Raw genomic sequence first — 11,588 nt, 5'->3', positions numbered from 1 at the left:
AATCCAATTCTCTCTCAAGTATCATCCAAATTTTTTTCAAGATCTTCAATCTAGTAAGTGTTTCTATCCTTCTTAAGTTGTTATATGACTTAATCTAGTTCTTTAACACACTTCTAACCGTGAAATCTTTCTAAAAGGGTCAATCTTCAAGTTTCACCAAGAACACCAAGAACACACACTAGTGTTCTTGGCAAAAACCGACCATTCAAGCTCCTAGATCGTAAGTACTCTTGATCCAACTCATTTTACACTAGGTTTATCATATTTAGAGCTTAGAAAACATAAGAAATCATGGGATTCAAGGAGTTTACGGCCAAGACATGTTCTTGGGCCGTAAACCCCTTTTAAGGGTGCAAATGACACCCTAACACCTTAGTAAGCCTTGGTTAGTGACATAAAACCTTACACCATTGAACTAAGGACCTCATTTCACGAAATGGTACTCCTTACCATGAGTTTACGGCTGTAAACTCATGGGGGAGTGGTCCCAGGGCCGTAAACACCATACAAGGTCATTTTAGGACCTTAAACCCACCCAAACACTTGTTTAAAGCTTTGGAGCAGTTAACCATTTAAGCCCTTAGAGTTTTAAGCACCTTTTGGTTACCAATTGAGAGTTTACGGCCAGGAGTAAACTCCTCTAGGCCGTAAACTCCAACAAACTTGGTCATTGGACCATAAACTCCCGTATGAGGCCTCACACTCCTTTGTTGCAACCGTTAGCCTCCTAGCACTTGACCAAAGTGTTTTCCTCGCAATAGGATGTTTATACATGTTTAATTAGTGTTATAATCACTAATTGTTTATATACATATGTCTTCATATGTAATTAGGATCATTGTGTGTGTCTAAGTCTTCACTTGACACCAAGCACTTGTCCGACACTTCCTTCCGATCCGCTCACTGCAGGTGAGTTCATACCCCTTGAATTAACCTTTTAAATGTTTCTAAATATTTTTAAATGCTTTATGGGAGGGGGGTACAAGTTAAATCATGCTTGTTATTATATCAATCACATGTGATTAATAACTAACATGCAAATGGATTTACTATACGGTAACTGTTTTACCCAACAGATTTCTTCAAATGTTTATCTTAAACGTTTTTATATGTTTAAAACTCTTGATTAAACTGTTTATTATACACTGTAGGTTTCATTTCAAACTCTTTTACAATTGTGTTTCAAACCAAGGGTTCTTTATACTTAAACTGGTTTATCAACCAAATACTTTCAAACCGTTTTGTAAACTGACATCAGGTCGGTCTTTTTCTTAGATATTAATCTCTTTCAAAGGTTTTTACAAAACTTCTTTTAGGATTTTATATTATCAAATGCATGCCCATATATGTATAGTTATATAAGCAATGTTTAAAGGACTTAGGAAGGCTAACTCACTCTATTTCCTTTTCCTCGTTGGGATGTGGCTATGGGGTATCGGTTATCTGTCCGAATGTCGTCTAAATATTAGTTATATATCATGTATACATATATAGACATAAAATTTCCTCCATGCAGTTCAATACCTTTGCGTAGCAAAGGCATACTTTCGCTTATACATGTACACCATTAGTAACTATTATAGGTATAGTTAGGAGATACTACTTACCATTCCAAGTACAAGGAATCACACAAGAGTCGGTTCATTCATGAGTCTTTATATAGATACGCTAACATGAGTGCATTTACATAAATACGCTTACATGAATACATTTACATAGATACGCTTACATGAGTACGTTTACCTAGATACGCTTACATGAGTATGTTTACCTAGATACGCTTACATGAGTACGTTTACATGAATACTTTTACATAGATACTTTTATGTAGATATTATATGATGAGTTACTATTACATATTATATGTGTAGATACTGTTATATAATTCTCCTTCTTATCTTTATTTTGTGATACATTCACATAACTGATGAAATAGATTGGACTTAATATTCTAGTACTAAAGGATACTTTGCAGGACTAACCATTCCTAAAACCATGTAAGCTACATAGGGAAAAGCACATCTACGGATGTCTACGGCTCATACCATTATAGGTATACTTTAAAGGACTAACTATTCCTACACCCAACTGTTAGCTACAGAGGTAAATGTACATCCACGGATGTCTTCAGTTAACACTGTTAGTTATCCTAGTACAAAAGGCTAATACTTAAGTTATTTATATTCTTACGTTTATCTTGTGACACATTCACATAACCGACGAGGTGAATTATATTTGTGTATCCTAGTACCAAAGGATACAAATTTATTTTATTAATAATAATAGTCGTACAGTCGGGTCTTGGTAGAAGGCTACTTTCAAAACAGTCGGGTCTTGGTAGAAGCCTACTTTCAAAACAATCGGTCTTGGTAGAAGACTACTTTCAAAACAGTTAGGTCTTGGTAGAAGATCTCTTTTATACTAATAGGAATCATAGGAATTTCTAGGGTTTTTCAAACGCTTGCAACTACTTACCAACATTTCCACACTTATACGAACTTCCTTTCAAAAAAATGTTAAGTATTTCATTACAAGTTTTACAAATCAAAGACACATTAATACTTATGAATTCACCAGCTTTTTGGCTGATACTCGTTTTCAAAATAAGTTGTATTCTCATGTCACAAATAGATAGGTACGACGACCTGGTTTTGTGAAGACGGGGCAGTCCAGACTCGTCATATATTCTGATTATTCATTTTATTGTTGTATATTATGAAAGAACACACTCGTAAATAAAATTATACTATTAATGCAATGGATGATGTTGTTGCTTGTTTACTACTTTGCATTGTTGTGATACATTACATGACGTCCTCCGCCCCAGAACGTTTCTGGCATTCTCGGTTTTGTTGTACAATAGATTGGTATCAGAGCATTGTTTATAGTGAATTGAGTATATCAACCTATAAAAGATATACAAACTATAAATACAATAGGATTAAAATACTCTGACCAATATTTTATACTTTAAATAATAAAATATTTAATTAAGTATACATGCCTGCATTCATACTAAAATCAGTGTCACTAGGACAGCACAAAAGAATTACGATTGTTGGGTAGCACAAGTGGACTTAGAGACATATAGTCAAAACTACGAAGATATAGCCTGATCAACTATATTATCCAAGGGTTGTCTAGCATGTGCCTAAGTGTAGTTTTGAGGTTGCAACAAGTCTAAAATCTTACCAACAATACCATAATGAGAATAATAGAACATAAACCTAAAATATTATAGGGGTATTTGGTGTTACTATAAGTACTTTATACTTGAGAACTAAAAAGGATCTTCATTACTAAGTTGATAGTTGCTAAGTGGATACACTAAGGCTATATGTAACTAGGATGTTATAGACTTAGAATCCGTGAAAATTTTGCTTTACCCTTATTCCTTGTGAATTTGGAGTTAAGGTCACTTATTCGAAGGCCTATCATGTTTTAATTACATATAACTGGTATGCACTTCACAAATAGTGATGTAACTAATGAAGATTTTCTAAATAATTATCTAGATAGTTCGTCTAATAATTATTTTCTTACCCCAATTCTCGCGTAGATAACATGGCTGGACTCCATCCCCACGACAATCCGTACCTTCCAAACGAAGTCATTGCTGGATGGTTTGGAGAAGATCCAGAGAATGATCATCCTATCCCTTTGAATGATCACCATGATGAAGACCTTTCAGATGGTGCTAACTCCGAACCCGAAGTTGAGAATCTACCCCACACAACTCCCTTTCCAAATCCTAAACCTCGTCTGGCTTTTCATGGCCCAACACCTCATTGGGTAGAATGCTTGGAAACATAGAGCCAAGGACAGGATCAGCCCATGCCATTTAATGGAGACCGAAGCATTTATAACCTAAGAAATGGGGGCTCAGCAGACAGAATCTTGCCAATCCTGGTCCGCAGAGTGGCCCGGAATGAGATTCAAGGCAGGACAGCCCTACATCAAATCACAGAAGTTGTTACCAATGTGAGAATGCATACTCTCCACACTAATCGCCTGGAAGATGCTTGTGAGAGATCTAAAAGAGACCATGAAACCCTGCTTCAAGCACTGGCTGAATCACGAGCTGAAGTCATAGAACTCCGAGTACGCCAAGGGGTGTACGAAAGACACCTACTTGATATGGAACGTCAACTAGCTGAACTAAGGGTTCACCATAGGGATGACCATCACCAGTAGGAGATGCTTTACTTTCCTTATTATTTTGAAGAACCATGTTCCTGTGTATGTCCTATGTGGCATTTTTCTATGAAACTGCCTTGTATTGTAGGTACTTTTAGTTAGGCCTTTATGCGGCCAAAACCTTGCTACTCCAGATATGATGTAAGACCTTCTACAAGGTTAAATTTTCCGGAACTTATTACATCTTAAACATCGATGATATTGACAGTCGGCTAACTTCCGTGTCACGCTTTTGTTCAAATACTCTCATCATACTTTCAATGGAGTCTATCTGAAACATGCTTTAGTCATGTCATTGGACTATAGTAATTTAACTCCGGAGACATTTCCAAGTCTTTTTCAATGGTTGGATCATGTTATTCACCAACCAACGATACCTCGGCTTGAATGACAAACGTCTTGAGACCATTCTACGAACTTACTTCCACTCTTTGCTAGGACTGCATCATAGGGATGTAGGTCGAACCCACGAGAACACACTTATATTCTTTACATGAACGATCGAACTACGTCTAGGTTTAACCATGCTCGCTTACAAATTCATTTTCTTTCCATGTAACAGAATCATGTCGCAAAAGAAAAACGATCAACCCATCAACCGAACACCAACTCTTCAGATTGATGCAACTACCTTTCAAGCTACAGTCTCGGCTGCAGTGATAGTTGTTCTGACCCACCTTAACGCTAACAACGCGGATGTTAGCAGGATTGTTAACAATAATTCCAATCGAAGTAGCAATCAAGTACCTCAACTATAACACCCCGAGATTCAAGTATATTCCTTGCATCCTTTTTCTTTATTGTTTGGGCATGTTTAGTCCTTGAGTGGAGGGTTTGTAGCAAGTGAGTACGCTGGGCGTACCAGAGGGGTACGCTGTGCCTACTCACGCTCTTAATTTGGACGTGGAGTCGCCAAGGTACGCTGGGCGTACCTAGAGTTACGTCGGGCTTACCCGACTCAGTTGCAAAAACCCTAATCCTCGTTGTGCACTATTTAAAGGGTGTTATGGCTCATTCCTTAGCCTCCATATCAGTGAGTGAAACCCTAAAAGAGAGCCCCATCGTTCTTAGAGTGTGAGAGTGTTGATTTGAGCTTGTTGGTGCTTTAGTGGCTTAGTGAAGAAGAAGGAAGGGAGTTCTTAGATGCTAAAGCCTAAGGTGCCATTTTGGATCTGAGATCTACAGAGGAAAGGGCTATACTTGGAGGTATAAAGTTCAAAACTTTCCTATTCTTTTGGTTGTTGTTGTATGTGTCCTTTTAGGGCTAAAAACCCCAAAGGTGGAGACTTTATGAGTGTAAAGTGCTCCATGGTCCGAAATCTGTCCCTTTTCAGTGTTACTAGTGATTTAGAGCCATAAAGTTCCCATCTTGGATGTTACTTTGGAGTCATGCATGTGTTTTAAGCCTTCTAGAGTTGAAGGTTGGATCATTTTTGGAGTTAGTGACTTGTTCAGCCATGCAAAGGCTTAAAGCCATCAACTTTATGGATTAAGGGGCTTAGAAGGGGTCAGATCTAAAATATGGACGTAGGTCTTAACTGTTTAAGACCTCAAGAGCAAAAGGGCTAAAGCAGGGGAGTACGTCGGGCGTAATTCCTAGTACGCGCCGCGTACTGGGTGGTGCTCCCCGATTCTGAGGTGCAGCCGGGTACGCTCAGCGTACACATCTGGTACGCGCAGCGTAACCCTGAGAGTTGACTTTTGGTTGACTTTTAGGGTATGGTCTATTGAGGGGCCTTTGAGCTATGAGAGGGGTGAAATGGTCTTTTACCCTTCTGAGAGTGTCATAAGAGAGCATAGTCTAGCCTTTGAGAGTTATATTAAATAGAGTGTTATTTTCATATGATTAGGCGGAGGCTAGGCCAGCGTTTACCGAGTCAGAGATTTACCGAAATACCCGAGGTGAGTTTTCTCACTATACTTTACCTAGTGTGGTAATAGAGTTAAGAGACAGAGTATTATAGAGTTATATGCTAGTGTGATTGCATGTTATTATGTGATGTGATTTATTGTGATATGTGATATGCATGATTCAGAGTTACAGAGTTGGGACTTTCGGGTCCCTAGAGTTAGGGCCAGAGGGCCCACAGAGAGTTGGGGCTGGAGGGCCCCACTGACACACATTGACAAGAGGGTCAACAAAGTTACAGCCTCGAGTGGCTATTATGTGATTAGTGTGGTATTTTGGGGAACTCACTAAGCTTATGCTTACAGTGTTCAGTGTTATGTGTTTCAGGTACCAGTGATGACCGCGGGAAGGCGCCGGCTTGATTCGTACACACACATGGGATTGGATGTATTTTGATCTTGGGAGACATTTGTGATTTAAAAACACGATGTTACGACATTTTATGAATGAATGGTTTTATTTAAAATGTGTTTTCAAATGAGAAAAATTGTATTAATTTTTACAGTGTTAGAAGTTGGTATCAGAGCCTAGGTTTGAGGGATTCGGGTGCACCTTCGGGCGTATTTGAATTCAAACCTAGGATTTGAGAAAATTTTGATAATAAAACAAGTTTTCAAAAGAAGAACTTGCGAGACAAACAGAGCAGAGTCGTGTGTACGAACAGCCAGCGCCCGAACGGTGATTTCCCAAAATACCATTATTGTAAGTGTTATGAGATATGATGTGATATGTTATATGATGAGCGATGATATGCATGCTAGAGTAGACTAGGTATTCTTATTAGGAATAGAGTGGCCTTATATGTGATGCCTGAGTCTAGGAGTCTTGCTGCTATGATTATTTCAGAGTGGTTAGGTAGCAGCGAGGAGATTGTGAGATATCTGTTTGTGAGTATCATATGATTAGAGAGAGTAGAGTGCTTGGGACTTGGGACTCTGGGAGGAGGACTTGGGGTGGATGCTGATGCGGTGTGGACGGTAGTATTGGGCCCGTACTACTGAAGACACCGGGTTAGTGCACAGCCCAAGTAAGAATCTTTGGAGTACCAAGGAACAAGTAGGATGGAGTACTCGAGTGTGAGTATACTCGAGCGAGTCCCTGATATTATTCTTATGTTGTATTTCAGAGAGAGATAGATCATGGTTGGGACTCGCCACACATCAGGGACCAGTGATACGAGGGATGAGGAGATCCGTAGGATCATCCAGGAGGAGGTGGCTGCGGCCATCAGGGCAGAGATACCAGAGATGTTCGGGTCTATCAAGAACATGTTGATAGAGACATTTGATGAGAAGTACGCTGCTCTTTCTGAGGCTGCTGTTGCTGCAGCCACTGCAGCTATAGCTGCGACGAGGTCACAGGGTGGTGATGCGTTGCTGTTCCGAGAGTTCAGCAACACAAAACCCCCGGAGTTTGATGGGACCCAGGACCCGATTGTGGCGATGAGATGGATTTCAGACATAGAGGGGTGTTTCTTTACTTGCTCATCTCCTGAGCATTTGAGAGTACAGTTCGCGCTTAACCAGCTTCGCTTGGGAGCGAAGGATTGGTGGAAATTTGTGACGGCGCACTATACGCCTGTTGAGCTTGTAGCGGTGACCTGGGAGAGGTTCACTGTTATGTTCCGAGATGAGTACGTTCCCCAGGTGGAGAGGGAGCGTTTGGCCCAGGAGTTTCTGACCCTCAAGCAGGGTACTGAGTCTGTTCCGATGATCACGAGGATGTTTCATGAGTTGGAGATGTTCTGCCCAGAGCATGTGTCCTCCGAGCAGGCACGTATGAGTCGATATTTGAGCATTCTAAGGAGGGACATACGTGAGTTCGTGGCAAACTCGACGTTCCGGACGTTTGCTGAGCTTCAAGAAAATGCCCGGAAGAGGGAGATAGAGCTAGAGACTCAGGCTAGGGAGGAGGCTGAGTCTCAGTGGAGGGATCGGCGACCGGTGCAGTCTCAGCCGGTAGCCAAGCGAGCCAAGCCCGCCGATACGAGATCAGGGAGCCAGCGGGGCCGCACTTATGGTATGTGCGGCAAGAGCCACGACGGGGTCTGCAGAGCAGGGTCTTGCTACAAATGTGGCAAGGAGGGGCATATGGCCAAGGACTGCCCCAAGGGATTTGCAGTATGTTTTAACTGCAACCAGACCGGACACCGGAAGGCAGAGTGTCCGTAGTTACGGGGATCAGCACAGGGAGCACCTTAGGGATCTGCCCCTGCCGCCATCAGAGCTACCGAGATTCGGCCAGTGAAGGCCGAGGCACCGAGGGCACGAGGGAGAGCCTTTCAGTTGACCGCGGAGGAGGTCCGTGCAGCGACCGATGTCGTGGCTGGTCTGTATTCTTTCGTGTATTTATTTTGATATTGAGATATTGTTCTTATATTATGTTATGCGTAGGTACTTTTCTTGTGAATTTTGTACTTGCCTTGGTGTTATATGACTCGGGTGCGAGTCAGTCTTTTGTATCTTTGGCTTTTAGTCAGCATATCAATGTTAGTCATGAGGCGTTGAGTCGGCCTATGAGAGTTTCCATAGCTGACGAGAGGGTGATATATGCCACAGAGGTGATCCGAGGGTGCGTATTCGAGATTTTCGGTGTTGAGTTCCCGATTGATTTGGTTCCTATTGCGATGGGTGATGTTTGTGTCATTGTGGGCATGGACTGGTTGAGTAGATTCAGTGTGGTTATCGACTTCGAGCGACAGCTGGTGACCATACGAGAGCCTAGTGGGGGAGTTCTTATGGTGTACAGCGAGGGTACACGTTCTGGGTCAGCGTTTTGTTCAGCCGCTAGAGTGAGGCAGTGTCTACAGCAAGGCTGTAAGGGCTTTGTGGCGTATGTGATGGATACGCGGGTTGATTCAGAGAGACCGAGGTCAGTTGAGGAGGTTCCGATAGTGCGTGAGTTCCTGGACGTATTTCCAGAGGAGTTTCCGGGTGTGCCTCCCGTGAGGCAAGTGGAGTTCAATATCGATTTGGTTCCGGGGGCTGCGCCTATTGCCAAGGTGCCCTATTGCCTTGCGCCTCCATAGATGCAAGAGTTATCCTCGCAGCTTCAGGAGCTGTTGGGAAAGGGATTTATTTGGCCGAGCAGCTTGCCATGGGGAGCGCCTATCCTTTTTGTCAAGAAGAAGGATGGTTCACACCGGATGCGCATTGATTACCGGGAGTTGAACAACTGACGGTAAAGAACCGTTACCCGTTGCCGAGGATCGATGATTTGTGCGATCAGTTGCAGGGAGCATCTTGGTTCTTCAAGATCGATTTGAGGTCGAGGTATCATCAGGTAAGGGTGCGAGATGAGGACATTCAGAAGACAACTTTCAGGACACGTTATGGGCATTATGAGTTTGTGGTGATGCCTTTCGGACTCACCAATTCCCCGGCAGTGTTCACGGATCTCATGAACAGAGTGTGCAGGCCGATGTTTGCTCGGTCGGTGATCGTGTTCATCGATGATATTTTGGTGTATTCGAGATCCAGAGAGCAGCATGAGGAGCATTTGAGGAAGATCCTCGGAGTACTGAGATCGGAGAGGCTTTACGCCAAATTCTCCAAGTGTGATTTCTGGTTGCGAGAGGTCTAGTTCCTAGAGCACCTCGTTAACCAGAAGGGGATATTGGTCGACCCGGCCAAAGTGGAGGCAGTGATGAGTTGGGAGGTGCCGAGGTCACCGTCCAAGAGCAAGAGTTTCTTGGGGTTGGCAGGCTATTATCGGAGATTTATCAGGGATTTCTCCAAGGTCGCCGTGCCACTCACCAGATTAACTCGGAAGGGTGTCGCTTTTTCTTGGGGACCAGAGCAGTAGACCTCCTTTGAGACGCTTCGCCAGAGGCTATGTGAAGCCCCAGTGTTAGCCCTACCAGAGGGGATGGAGGACTTTGTGGTGTATTGTGATGCGTGGATCTTGGGGTTGGGAGCAGTGCTGATGCAGAGAGGGCATGTGATAGCATACGCATCGAGGCAGCTGAAGCCTCATGAGACGAGGTATCCCATCCACGATCTAGAGTTGGGGGCAGTGGTGTTCGCCCTCAAGATTTGGCGTCACTATTTGTACGGGGTTTGGTGTATGATATACACGGACCATAAGAGCCTGAAGTATTTGATGGATCAGCCCAACCTAAACATGCGACATAGGAGGTGGTTGGATGTGGTCAAGGATTATGATTGTGAGATCTTGTACCACCCGGGCAAGGCTAATGTTGTAGCTGATGCACTGAGCCGCAGGGCGGAGAGCACCCCGTTGTGAGATGTATGTTTGAGATTAACCGTGATAGCTCTGGTGTTGGACACCATTCATGGGGCACAGGCTGAGGTTGTGCAGCCTGAGATGCAGAAGAAAGAGCGAGTTGTTGGGTTGGTATCGGAGTTCGTTACCGATGGCTGGGGGCTTATGACATTTCAGGGGCGTATCTGGGTACCATTTGTGGGAGGGACGCGTACCATTTTGATGGAAGAGACTCATCGGTCGAAGTTCTCGATCCATCCTGGGGCCACTAAGATGTATTTAGACCTGAAGAGGGAGTATTGGTGGCCATGTATTAAGAGGGATGTCGCGTGGTCTGTTCAGAGGTGCTTAACCTGCCGTAGGGTTAAGGCTGAGCACCAGAGACCGCATGGTAAGTTGCAGTCGTTGGAGGTTCCCGAATGGAAGTGGGAACAGATTACCATGGATTTTATCACCAAATTGCCAAGGGCTGCTAGGAGAGTCGATGCAATTTGGGTGATTGTGGACAGTTTGACAAAGAGCGCCCACTTCCTTGCTATCAGTGAGAGCTCATCCGCAGAGAAGTTGGCAGAGATGTACGTGAAGGAAGTGGTATCACGGCATGGAGTGCCGATCTCGATTGTCTCAGACCGAGATGTGCATTTCACTTCCAGATTCTGGAAGAAATTTCACGCGGAATTGGGTACTAGGCTGCATTTTAGTACCGCATATCACCCCCAGACTGACGGTCAGAGTGAGCGGACGATTCAGACGCTCGAGGACATGCTCCGGGCATGTGTGTTGGATTTCGGGGGGGAGTTGGGACACGTATTTTCCCTTGGCAGAATTTTCCTACAACAACAGCCATCATTCGAGCATTGGTATGCCACCCTTTGAGCTGTTGTATGGGAGGAGGTGTCGGAATCCCATTTGCTGGGGAGAGGTCGGGCAGCGTGTTATGGGTAGTATAGAGATTGTGCTGCAGACGACTGAGCAGATACAGCAGGTCAGGCAGAGGTTATTGACCGCTCAGAGTCGTCAGAAGAGTTATGCGGACAGGCGCCGGTCCGAGGTCGAGTTCCAGGTCGGCGACTTTATACTCCTGAAGGTCTCTCCTTGGAAAGGAGTGATCCGATTCAGGAAGAGGGGCAAGTTGGTGCCCCGTTATATCGGTCCTTTTCGGGTGATTGCGAGGGTAGGCAGGTCAGATCCATGACACTTTCCACGTGTCGCAATTGCGGAAGTGTATAGCCGATGAGTCGACAGTGGTACGATTGGA

The sequence above is a fragment of the Lactuca serriola genome, chromosome 8 (genome assembly GCF_051521515.1).
Source record: "Lactuca serriola cultivar US96UC23 chromosome 8, Lser_US96UC23_V15, whole genome shotgun sequence".
NCBI classification, from domain to species: Eukaryota; Viridiplantae; Streptophyta; class Magnoliopsida; order Asterales; family Asteraceae; genus Lactuca; species Lactuca serriola.
Note: the sequence above shows the minus strand (reverse complement) of the source record.